The sequence below is a fragment of the Panthera pardus genome, unplaced genomic scaffold, assembly GCF_024362965.1.
Source record: "Panthera pardus isolate Hobbes unplaced genomic scaffold, ASM2436296v1 HiC_scaffold_1, whole genome shotgun sequence".
Lineage (NCBI taxonomy): Eukaryota > Metazoa > Chordata > Mammalia > Carnivora > Felidae > Panthera > Panthera pardus.
In genome coordinates this window covers 51,320,857-51,334,744 of record NW_026526654.1, presented here as the reverse complement: position 1 = coordinate 51,334,744, position 13,888 = coordinate 51,320,857, and the positions used below count along the sequence as shown (strand labels likewise).

The window sequence follows — 13,888 nt, the reverse complement described above, 5'->3', positions numbered from 1 at the left end:
ACATACTGTTAGATTGGGTGTTGAAATGACTGGTGTGTTATATTTTTTAAAATCTTCATTTATGGTCAGCATAAATTTCCTTTAATTTGTTAAAGGATTTTAATTTTGGGGTTTCCAGTAGGATTTCATTTTGGGGTTTAACATGTATGAAGCCAGTATAAAGTTTTACAATTTGGTAATTCTGGATCAAGTCTGGATTAAGATGAAAATTGAAATGCAAAGTTTACAGAGAAAATTAATTTTCTTCTTCTGTAATGTCTAACTCTTTGTCCTTTTCATCATCTTTTGTTTGTTGATCCTTTTCTGAGTAGACAGGTGGCTACATGTCCTGTTCAAGATACAGACTTAGCTGACAGTAATCTTTCAAGAGGCCACTTTGAATTTGCTCTGACCAGATTTAAACCTGAGGAACAATCTGGTGGTACGGACAATTTTGGAAAAGCTCTAAATCTTCCTCAATAATCTTTTGTATGTTTTGGTAAGCAGCAGTGTAGACCTTGAATGCTTTGCCAATAAATCACATTTCAATAGTGATCAAATCTGAAAATACAGTCTTTAGATCCTTACTTACTGCTTTTTGAAATTGTCAATAGTTTCATCCAGATGATGAGCTGTTTGGGTAGCATCCATTGCAGCTCTCTCTGCAATTCGGTTTCTGTCTGTGAAGTAACATGCGGACCAGATGGGTTTCGCTGACATGTTCTTTCTGAGTTAATTGTTTAGCTTCTCAATTCCTTGCTGTTAATGTTGCTTTGAAGTCATTGCCTTTCATTCTCAAAATTGGTCCGTAAGCTTTCAAAGCTTCAACCACTTCAGCTTCAAATCTTTCAACCTCTGCTTGTAGATAATGCTAAAGTTTGGCAAACTCCTCAGCGAAGTTTTTCAGGTCCCGCTTTAAATGTGGGGTCTCTGCAGAGGCATACAATTGATTTCATTCTCCAGTAGGTCTGCTTTGCCTCACAGTCTGGAAGTTTTCCTCACATAAGCAGCAAAGATTTGGCACTGCTCTCCGAAATGTTTCTCCACATTTGTGAGAATATCTTACAGTTGTCTGGTTGGAGTGGCCTGGTTTTCCAAGCCCTGCCTTCACACCTTGCCTTGTGCTCCACTGGAACCCTGGGCTGGGGGCCTTTGACCTGGGTGTGCGCTGAGGGGTGAGTCGCCCTTCCTGGAGCCCTTTTCTTTTATGTTTTATTTTCTTTTTTTTTTTTTTTCAACATTTTTTATTTATTTTTGGGACAGAGAGAGACAGAGCATGAACGGGGGAGGGGCAGAGAGAGAGGGAGACACAGAATCGGAAACAGGCTCCAGGCTCCGAGCCATCAGCCCAGAGCCTGACGCGGGGCTCGAACTCACGGACCGCGAGATCGTGACCTGGCTGAAGTCGGACGCTTAACCGACTGCGCCACCCAGGCGCCCCTATGTTTTATTTTCTAACTGCTTCTTATTTTGTTGTAGTAAAAAATACAACATATAAAATTTATCATCCTAACCACTTTTAAGTGTAGAGTGCAAGTGATCTCTAAAACACTTTCATCTTGCAAAACAAGCTCTAAAACCACTGAACAACTCTTTCTCCCTCTCCCTCACCTCTGGAAACCACCATTTTACTTTCTGTTTCCAAAAAATTTTTTTGATGTTTATTTATTTTTGAGAGAGAGAGACACACAGAGACAGAGCATGAGTGGGGGAGGGGCAGAGGGCGAGGGAAACATAATGTGAAGCGCTCCAGGCTCTGAGCTGTCAGCACAGAGCCCGATGACACGAGGCTCCAACTCACAAACAGCAAGATCATGTCTGGAGCCCAAGTCAGACATTCAACTGACTGAGCCACCCAGGCACCCCTCTGTTTCTAAGAATTTGACTATTTATTTTATTTTATTTATTTATTTATTTATTTATTTATTTTTTAACGTTTATTTATTTTTGAGACAGAGAGAGACAGAGCATGAACGGGGGACGGTCAGAGAGAGAGGGAGACACAGAATGTGAAACAGGCTCCAGGCTCTGAGCTGTCAGCACAGAGCCTGATGCGGGGCTTGAACTCACGGACCGTGAGATCATGACCTGAGCCGAAGTCGGACGCTTAACCAACTGAGCCACCCAGGCGCCCCAGAATTTGACTACTTTAGATACCTTGTGTAAGTGGAGTAGTGCAGTATTTGTCCTTTTTGCGACTGGCTTATTTCTTTTTAATGTTTACTTACTCATTTTGAGAGAAAGGGAAAGCTTGTGCTGGCAAGACTAGGGAAGGGGCAGAGAGAGAGGGAGAGAGAGAGGATTCCAAGCAGGTTCCACACTATCAGGACAGAGCCCTGTGCAGGGCTCCTTCTCACAAACCGCGAGATCATGACTTGAGCCAAAATCAAGAGTCAGATGCTTAACAGATTGAGCCATCCAGGTGCCCGTGACTGGCTTATTTCGCTTAACATAATGTCCTTCAAGTTTCATGTCCTAGCACGGGACAGGATTTCCTCAATAACATTTAGAATGCCATAATTACTTTGATGTATTTCTTAAAAGATTATTTAAGTAATTCAGAATTTTTTTTTATATTTTAAAGCAAAGAAACTTCTTTGTAAATGATACCTAAAAGAGAACACCCATTATATAAAGCCAATAATGATGATCATTTACGTATAACTTTGTTATGCGCAATTTTATTTAATAATATTTTTAAAAAATTAATGAGTACAATGAGTCACTAAAATTATTATAATAATATCATGACACAGCATGCTATGAATTCACTTTTTCATTTGAGTTTTACCTCCTGTTGTGTGCACAGATAGAGCAGATGCTCTCTAATATTTACTTGAGTGCAGGTCACATGTATTATAATGACATATTTGATTGTATGGAAAAGACTAAAATCATTTCCCTCCTAATAGGTGAAATATTTACAGAAAATGGTTGCATTATGTACGTGCTAAAGGTATACTATGGCCCTTACAAATTAATGAATTAAAAAAATATCCCCTGTGCCTAAAACAATAGAAATAGTTGATAAAAATTTGTGGAGAGCTGGTGCTTGGTCATCTGTAGGGAACAAAAGAGACAGATCTCAAACTAATTCTTGTTTCTAGCCACGGTGGATAGCAGTAGTATTTATTTTTCAAGAATAAGAAACTTATAGGAATGTACAAGTTTTTAAAGAGGATAATAACTTCAGTTTGGAAAACCTTGGGTTTTGGAGATCAACTGAGTGCGCCAGGTGGAAATATTTGGCTAAATTTGTATGTATGGATTCAGATTTTAGGAGAGTTATGGACTTGGAGATATTGATTTGGAAGTTAATACAAGCAAAAAGTCTACATAATGAGAAGGTAGAGTCCAATTGTCTATGGAATGAGCCTAGTTCCTAATCACAGTTAATTTCTAATCTAGTCAAGAATAATCAAGAATTGACTATGTATTTCAAAAGAACAAGTGAACCGAACTTGTGCTGAAATACTTGTAAAGCCTCTATGGAAACCAGCTTGAAAAAAATTTTATCTCATAGGATAAACTGAAAGTAGAATTTAGCCAAACTTTTCACAATAGCTCCAGTTATCTTTCTAAATACTTTTATACTTAAAATAATTTAGTGCCTTCCCACTGTGCACAGAATATTTAAAATATGTGCTTGAAATTCTTTATGTAGATGTCACTTATATATTATTTATCTCCCTGTATTATAAATACTTATTTTTTATCTTAGTTTTATTTATTTTTTGGCCTTCACAAATTGTGAGATACCTGAGGTCAGGGACAAAATTGTATTCCTAAGTGCTAAATGTCATTGACTTTATTTGTAGTGAAACTTCTTTTTGAAACCCTAAAAAATGTGAAATTGTGACTGACATCCAAGATATGTTTACTGACTTAGAAACTGACCTGAAGATGAAAGTCTACTGATGTGTGTTTGGCAGGCCCACCAACTTGCCGCTGCTGTTACTGGTCTCCCAAGTAATGAGCAATAATGATTTCTCCATCTGATCAGTCTTCCTTGTTGTAAAGTCTCTTCCTGATCTGCAAGGACTATAGCGTTTACTCAGTCAGATAGAACAGAGTTTAGCTGATTATTGTGTGCGTGTATGTGTGTGTCTGTGTGCTCTGAATTTAGATTCACCCGGGCCTGGAGAAATGATCTTATTTAGTGTAACTATCTCTTCACAGACTTGGGAATTTCAATTCCTTTGTCCATGTTTATTCTAGTCTTTCCATCTTGCAAACAGTATTCTTAATAGAAAATATGAAGCACATTTAAAGACGACTGCTTTTATTCTTTCTATATCATCTTTAGTTGAGATATCATTTGTCCTACACTTTTTAGCTCTTCTTCTTCTTCTTTTTTTCCATAACATGCTTCACAAAAGGGACTTTTAAAAGGATGTTAGTATTTCCTACACTACTTTGTCATTTAGGTTCAGATTTTTCTGAATCTCTTCTTAAAATCTATGCAGTTAATTTGTCTTGGGTTTTACATCACAACTGCTGTCTTACATACATCTCTTTAAAACTGGGCTTGCCAGAAAATAATCTTTGCGGCTATATGAATTTCTTTAGGTTCTTCACTATCTTTTGTTCCTGTTTTACTTTTTTGTTTGCTTGTTTGTCTGAGTAGGAAGGTTGAATTAATCAGAAACAATAACAGTAAAGTCCTTGTACCCTGAGGCCTAATAGTAACCTAAACCCCTGCCAACATCTGAATCTAAGCCTGGTATTTGGGCATATTTCACCTAGGTAAAACTTTAAATATGCACTTTTTAAAGTACATCTCCTTACTTTCTCATTTTGGATGATATATAGCATACTGCTTGTTAGAAAAGGTTATTTATAAGATTTTTAGACACCTGCAATGCAATCTGCTTGAGGATTATTACAATAGCCTGATTTAAATATCAATTTGTCAGTTTGAAGAATTAGATTTCTACAGTATATCAAAATTGACTTCTGGTTCTTAATAAGATGACAAACTAGTGTGGGCTGCTGATTCCCTCTTTCCAGTGTAACCCTAGAGATGCTGTAGGTGGAAGACTGACAGACTTGAGATACTCATATAGATTTTTTGAAAAAACACTAAAGAAATGGAAGTGTCACAGAGGTATAAAATGGCAGCCCAGAGCACCTAAGGGACCATTGTTATTTATGGGAGTCTGTGGGTAGAGCCATTTTGTTATACAAATTTTGGACCCTCCCATTACTAAGTCCCTCTTTTTCCACCCTTTTACCACTGAGAGGCAGAACAATAGAACTCAGGTTCTCTGAGGGATGGATTCGGTGGGAGAGGCTAATAATATTTTATGAGGATCTTATAACCAAAAGGATATTACTGTGCATGCTCCTGATACTCCTTTCTGAGCCCATTCCCACGGGACACATAACCAGAGGAATCTGCACTGGAAGTACAGAGAGCTCCCTGGGAAGCAGAATCCCCTAATGGAAAATAAATGGGTGTGAAGCATTGGATGGGAGCTTGTGAGAGAAGCTTTCAGAACAGAGTTGTGTCACTGTCCCACCTTCCCACATCAGCAGGATTTTACCTGGGATCAAATTAATATGAGAGAAAAGCAAGATTCAAGAAAAAAAGAAATCATCAGGAAAAGTGGGATTTTTAAATACTGGTAAAAGAAAGATTTATTCAATAAAATACAACGTCTATGAATATATATTTTAAAAAGCAATAAGGGTGCCTGGGTGGCTCAGTCGGTTAAGCAGTTAAGCCTCTGACTTTGGCTCAGGTCATGATCTCATGGTTTGTGGGTTCGAGCCATGCATCAGGCTCTGTGCTGACAACTCAGATCCTGGAGCCTGCTTCGAATTCTGTGTCTCCCTCTCTCTCCGCCCCTCCCCTGCTCTCTCTCTCTCTCTCAAAAACAAACAGTAAAAAAAGTTAAAAAAAGCAATATAATTCAAGTATGTTTGGAAGTTTTAGCACGTTTCCCAAAAAATGATAGATTTGGCAGACAAAAGATAAGCAAAGTTATTGAAGATTTGAATAATTAATAGTTAGAATTAATAGCTATATATTTATGCCAACAGCCTGGGTAGATTTATTCTTATCGTGTGCACTTGAACTTGAGAAAATTAAGCAACTATCCGCTCATAATGGCACCCCCCAAGAACCTTATTTATAAGGTCCAAAAGAAATAATGTCATATTTCATAACCAAATAAATACTAGATATCAATAAGAAAGGATAAATTAAAAACTAACAATCATAAAACTTGTGTCTATAAAAAATACAATACAATACAATACAATAATTCTTGAGTTAAAGAGAAAATTCAGGAAGTAATTATTTAAACCAAAAAACTGAAGTTCAAATCAAGCCTGTAAACCAATATCAAATAATTAACCTTATTTGACCCTTGAGCAGAATTTAATATCATTGAGAATTTCCTTTTTCTTGAAACAAAACTCTTTCTTTGGCCTCTGTGACAATAGCTTTGTCTATCTTTATGGCCTGTTTCTTCAGGTTCCTTGCAAATTAATCCTTCTTAGTCCTCCCATGAAATGTTTTAATTCCTCAGGATCATCCCAAGACCTTATTCTCTATTTTTTCTTTTCTGTACTCTTAGACATACTCATCCATATACTTGTCTTTAATGATCAAATGCTTACAAAATATTTCCAAAATACCTCTATTCTATACCTTTCTTTTGAGTGCCAAACACCTATGTACCAATTGTCTATTTGACATCTCTGCTTGATTATGTAAAGGCAGATGTAACTTAAAGAAGACTCCAAAGAATATCCTTGTGACCTTTATCCCTTAACCAGAGTCCTCTTTAATGATGCTGTAAACAATGTCCAATATATCAATGTTATATTAATAAAACATGAACATACTGATATGATACTAGCATCTTGTGCAGTATATGTTCTCTATACTCGATGATATTTTTTCACAATTTATTCGTATACTTTCATGTAGTCTTTTCAACACTCCATAACCTGGGTTATTAATTGTAATCAGATCGTAAAGACTTAAAATGATTTATAGAGAAATTTTGTAATTTGCTCAAGCTCACATAATTAGGAAGTTACTGAGATGAGCTACGAACCCAAGTAATCTGACTCCAGAGCCTTCACCACAATCTCTCAGCACACAGAACTGAATCCTGCCAAGTCCAGCTGAACAATTTCTGAGTCCTGCCTATTCTACAATATTCACTAAATATCTGTATCACTGACAGTACTTAGATTGTTGTAACAAATACCCCCCTAATGTGTAATAGCTCAAACCAACTCAAAAAAATATTTTTTTCAGAAAATATTCCCAGATGAGACACACCTGGTTGTGGAATACTCCCTCTCATTCAGTGGTTCTGAGATGCAGTCTCCATCTGTCATACAGCCTTTGCCTTTCCCTCTGATTGTACTACAGCTGTATCAGGATGGTAAAAGGGTGAGAGCATAGTGGGTACATGTTGGCTTTTTTTAATGAGCTACTCTTGGAAGTGGCTCATGTCCCTTCTGCACAAAGCCATTATTTATAACTCATTCAACAGATAACACTCATTAGGTAACTGAGGAAAGAGTTGGGAAATCTACTCTCACTGTGTACTATTCTTGCTCTTGTATAAAGCTATCGTCACTTTTCACATAGTTTACTTATATAGTCTCCCAAATATCCCTTTGTATTTTTTCTTGCTCTTTTCTAGTTTGTTCTCTACTTAAAACCTAACCTGATCACATCATTTTCTTGCTAAAACCTCTTCAATCCTTTCCATTGCTGTGAGAAGTCCTCAAGTCTAGCAAGCCTTGGCCTCCACTTACATTTTCAACCTCATCACACTCCATACTCTCTTTTTTCTGAACTCCAGATGTGCAGACTTATCTTTGAGTTTGTAAACATGACTTGCTTCCTCTAGCCACCGATAATCTTTGTACATGTTGATTCATCTCCCTACCATGCTGTCCAAAGTCCTGGCCAGTTCTAACTCATTTTTCAGAACAAATAAACACCTCACTTCCTTGGGGAAGCTTCCATAACATTCCCTTTTTGAAGCACATCCAAAATTTTGAAGTTGGTTTCTCTCATATTCTTACTGCATATTTAATGTTCTTTTCCTACATTATAACACTGCTTTAATTCTAATAGTGCGTATTAACATGCATATTAGACTACTTGAGGATGGACATATAAATATCTGTTCTTCACAAATTTTTCTGTCATTCTAGTGCCAGGAAGTATAGTTTTTCTCTGGGGTTAAATGGAGGATACAGAAGTGGCCTTCATGAAAAAAAAATGTATATCAGAATAAGGGGAACTATTCCAAAAGGAGGACACACCCAGAAATTTTAGCAGGAATTTTGTGGCAAGATTCTAAATTGTATGGGTATATCAAAAATTATGTGTATGGGGTACATTAAGACAAAACAGATTGTTGTCAGAGTTTGCTTTAATATCTGGCTCTTCTAACTTCCAAATCTTTGTTAAGTTGATCACACTGTCTCAAAGAATTAGTGTGTGATTTTTAAGGTGCATTTTAGGGGCGTCTGGGGGGCACAGTCAGTTAAGCGTCCAACTCTTGATTTCTGCTTAGGTCATGATCTCATGGTTCATTAGATTGAGTTCCATGTCAGGCTCTGTGTTGACAGCACAGAGCCTACTTGGGGTTCTCTCTCTCTCTCTCTCTCTCTCTCTCTCTCTCTGTCTGTCTTTCTCTCTGCCCCTCCCCCACTTGTGAGCTCCCTCACTCTCTCTTGCCCTCTCTCTCTCTTTTACTTTAAATAAGTAAACATTAAATACATTCTAGTTCATGTTTATAGCCTACCAACTTGTTCAGACATTAACCAGATGATCATAAAACATACATAGAAAGAATTGGCCCTTTAAATCTCAATGAAACTTGAATCATCTTTGTTCCCCACCGGGAAATTTTGAGGGATAGAAAGAAGTTGGGGGAAAAAATGATTCCTTCCCCTCCATATCTAAAATCAAGAATTCATTAAAATATATGAAGTATTTATTTTATGGCTCTTTTTGCACAAAACATCACATTTTTACAAGATGCAAGGAATATAAAGATGAAACAAAGATAAGGCCCATGCCCTTCAGCTGAATCACTTAGCAAGCAGGATTAGAAGAAAGAATCTTCAATAGTGGGGTTTTTCTTACCGTAAAGGTGGCAATGACAGTAGGAGAGAATCCCAAGCAGCTGTTGAAGGATAAGGTGAAATAGAGAAGCCACAGGCATTTGGGCAGAAGGTACTCTTAGCACAACACAAAACAATTTCACATAGTCACGGATGTTTGGAAAGTGAAAGCAGCAGACAGACCACCCTGTGTGTGATCATCTGAGATGCATTGGCTCAATTTCAGCAAAACTGTCATGTAGCCTCAGGGACAGATCCATAAAAGAGAAAGCTGAAATTGGGTGGTAGCTTATAGCTTCTCAAATCCTGTTTGGGGAGAAAGGGAAAAAGGCTTGGAAAAAGGCCATAAATCAGCATGTATGAAAGGTCATCCAATATGTTTTCATCAAATTCCTAATAAAAATGATAGTGTCAACACCTGCTAAGAAAAGCAAAGACTAAATCAGTTCTCTACACAAACAGTGTCGAACATTGTCCTTTTCAGTTTCCTCAGTTTGTCAAGCAGGTTGTGCTACTGACCACAGCCTGGTTTATGAATATTGAGGACTGAATTCACCACATTGGTCTAGAATGGTCATAAATCACCTCTTCAGTTTTCTTAAAACAAATCGTTCCCGTTCTTCCAACACAACCCGGAGAGAAAGAACAAAACACTTGTATTTCTACATTATGGGTATTTTTAAAAACTCTCTTTCCCAGGTCATTTTTACTAGGGTTTATTTAGTGATTGTCTTATGCTGTGTTCTGAATCCATAGTGCAATTTCTTATTTCAATATTTGACATTGAGACAGAGAATGACTAAAATCCGAAATTATGCATTTCATGAAATATGTATATATGTATATATACACACATAGATATAATTATTACTTGTCACACAAATAAAGGGAATTGACTTTCAAAATGTAAGTTTTGAACCCCATGAAATTTAAAATATCTTCTTTTGAAATCTTCTGTTTCCAGATGATAGATATTCTATTAAATCTTATTTAGAGAAAAAAATAGAAAATAAACAGAAAGAAGATAGAAGAAGGAGGGAGGTAAGGAAGGAAGAAAGAAAGAAAGAAAGAAAGAAAGAAAGAAAGAAAGAAAGAAAGAAAGAAAAGGGATGTAAAGTGACATACGTTATTAAATACATTATTAAAATATAGAAATACATTACAATTCCCTGAGATATAGTCCAAATTCCTAAAACTGCACTGGGAGCTGGAAAGCAATTCCATCTCAAGGCAGATGTGACCTGGTCCTCTTTGCAGTGCTGAATGACATCCTATTACAGGCCTCCTCTGATAATATCCTCTCTTCTCTTTCACTTCAGACTCGTTTTCTCTAATTCTCTGTGTGCATAGCTATATATGGGAACCCCACAATTCAAGCATTAAGAGAGAACCACAAATATGTCACAATCCCAGATACAATTTTAGATGACAGAGCTTCTCTTCCGCCCCATTTGGATCAGGTGTCTAACCCTCTTACCTACAGGTATGGCTAACGATAAAGGGTCATGTTTGTTGGGGGGGGGGGGTCACATCTCAGGGTGGGAAAAGTTGTCAGTAAAATGCAAGTGGATTATGCTCCTAATAAACCATTTAAACTACCATTTAAAAATAAATAAATAGAAGTGAATTGCCATTTAAATGATTCTATTCTCACATATGAAATTAGTGAGATCTCACATGTCTATACAAATGGTGTACAATAGTGAGAAGTATTCTTTGAGAGCATTGTTCCAAATATAATAACCTAACATCGATTAAGCTATGACATTTTTGAATCCTTTATTGAATAATTCATATGCGATTAAACTACACATAGTTAAAAGTGAACAAAATCATAAGTTTTGACATAGATTCACCCATGAAGACACATTAAAATCAAAGACAATGAACATATGTACTCCAACTCTTTCCTCATGCCTCTTTATAATTTTTCCAAACTGTTCTCTACCAAGCATTCCCCATCCCTAGGCAGCCACTGATACACTTTCTGTTGTTAAAAACAAAATTTTATTTGTAGAAATGTATATAAATGTAGAATAATAAGCATCTATTGTTTTGTCTCTCCTTTTACTCAGCATACTTTTTCTGAGATATATTCATATTGGTGCATATATTCTATACTTCTTTTTTAATGTTTATTTATTAGTTTCTGAGAGAGAGTGCGAGAGAGAGCACAAATGGGGGAGAGACAGAGATAGAGAGAGGGAGAGAGAAAATCTCAAGCAGGCTGCATACTCAGCAAGGAGCCTGACGCGTGCTTAATCTCATTACCATGAGATCATGACCGTTAGATCATGAGTACGTGAGATCATTTGTACCACTTTTTTTGCGTGGGCATATGTTCTTTTTTTAATGTTTACTTTTGAGAGAGAGAGAGAGAGAAAGAGAGAGAGAGAGTGCAGGGAAGGGGGAAAGAGAGGGAGACACAGAATCTGAAGCAGGTTCCAGGCTCTGAGCTTTCAGCACAGAGACTGACATTGGGCTTGAACCCACAAACCGAGAGATCATGACCAGAGCTGAAGTCAGACACTTAACCAACTGAGCCACCCAGGTGCCCCATGTGGGCATATGTTCTTATTTATCTTGAGTAAATACCTAGGCATGAAATGCCAGGATATATTTTCCAAACCAGTCTTATCAGTTTGTATCCTCACCAGCAGTGTATGAAAATGCTATTATTCCTCAGCTTTGCCTACAGTTGGTATGATCAGTCATTCTAAGTTTAGTCATTCAAATACTTGTGTAGTGGAATCTAATTGTGTTGGCTAATGATGTTGACACCTTCATAGGTGATTATTTGCAATCAGTATATTTTCCTTTGTAATTCAATATTTTGTCCATTTAAAAAAGTTGGTTGTTAGCTTTCTGTTCATTGAGTTATAATAATTCTCTATATATTCTACATACATTTTTTTGTTAACAAATATGTTTCATAAAGGGGATACAGTCTGTCTCTTACCTTCTCATTTTTTGATGAAACCCAATATATTGATGTTTTTCTTTCATCATTCACATGTTTTAAATCACATTTTAAGATTATTTACCAAAGCTAACATCATCACAACTTTCTCCTAATTTTTGCCTAGATACTTAATTTTTTATTCTCTCATTTATATCTATGACACATTTATATTTATTTTTTCCTGAATTAAGTTTCATTTATTTTAGGGCAAACTCAAAAGGAATTTTTTTTTTTTGCCAAATCTTAGCATATTATTAATGAAAATATCTGTACACTTACCATGATACACTTGAAAGTGAGACAAATAAAATATAAACACAGATATGGATGTAACATGAAAAGCCCAAATTAAATTTTGAATATGGTGTAAGGTAAGTACGTAGATTTCTTTTTTCAATATTGCATAAGAATATCCAATTGTTCCAGTACCATCTGTTGACCAATTAATCATTTTTAAATTGAATTGCCTTGGCATGTGTGTTAAAAATCAATTGGCCATATGTATGTGGGACTATTGTTTTCCACTGATTTATGTGTCTATTTTCAGTACAATATCACATAGACTTTATAACTGTAGCTATATAAGAAGTGTCGAAATCGGGTGCTTTAAGTTCTAAAACTTTATTAATCTTTTCAACATTGCCTTGGCCATTTTAAGTAGATGGTATTTCCACATACATTTTAGCTTTTCAACGTTTATAAATAAGCCTATTTGTATTTTGACTGGATTGACTTGAATCTATGGGTCAATTTTGAAAGAATTAATGTTTTAACTATTTTGAGTGTTCTGACCCATTACCCATTAACATAATATGCCGCTCCATTTACTTAGGTCTTCTTTCATTTGTCAGCCATATTTGTTTTATAGTAGTCAATGTAAAACTTAAGACTTTTGTCAAATATATACCTATATATTAAATGTATCCCTAAGAATTTTATTTTTATACTATTGTAAATAGTAACTTTTATTTCAGTTTTCAGCTTTTCTTTGTCTGACGCACTCCAATTTTCTTTTAATAAGAATATAGATACTCCATCTTGCTTTTGATAAGAGCATGATTCATCTTTTTCCATATTTTAAATTATAACCTATCCATGTCTTTACATTTAAATGTTTTGGGTTTGTTTGTTTGTTTGTTTGTTTGTTTTTGTAAGCAATACATAATCTCCTGGCATTTTTATTTAATCTGATAGTTTCTGCCTTTTAGTTGGGGATTGAGACTAGTTATATTTAAGGTAATTATTCATATATTTAGACTTAAATCTAATGTCTTGTCATTTATTGTTTATTTGACCTATCTTTTTCCTTTTCTTCTTTACCAATTTTCTTTAGATTAGGTTAATATTGTTTTCATGATGTCATTTTCACTCATTTGTTCACTCACTAGTTTGCAGGAATTGTTTCGCCCTTTTAGTGATTACTTAAATTTTATGGTATATATCTTGAAATTAATGCATTCTAACTTCAATATATATTACACTACTTCACTAATAGTATTAAAAATTTAGAACAGAATATTTCCACCCTCTCTTGGCTTTTTTGCCATTTGCTCTCTAACACTTTATCTCTGTGTTTTTATTAGTCCCACAAAAATTATATGTATGTATGTATGTATGTATGTATGTATTTTGCTGTAAGAAGTCACTTATTTTTTAAAAGATTTGAAAACATACTCTTCTGCATTTATCCACACATTTAGTTATTTCATGTGGAGAAATCTGTTCCCTGTTACTTCCTACTTTCCAAGATATGTCCAGGACTATCTTTTACTTTAGATTTTATGCTTTCTTCTTCATAGTTTTATAGTCTATACAAAGATAAATATTATTTATTATTCA

General features: G+C 35.6%; 1 pseudogene; it reads right to left on the bottom strand.

The window, feature by feature from the left end:
• Positions 1–235: 235 nt before the first annotated feature.
• Positions 236–1,086, bottom strand: LOC109247165 (CBY1-interacting BAR domain-containing protein 1-like; annotated as a pseudogene).
• Between the last annotated feature and the right edge of the window lie 12,802 nt (positions 1,087–13,888).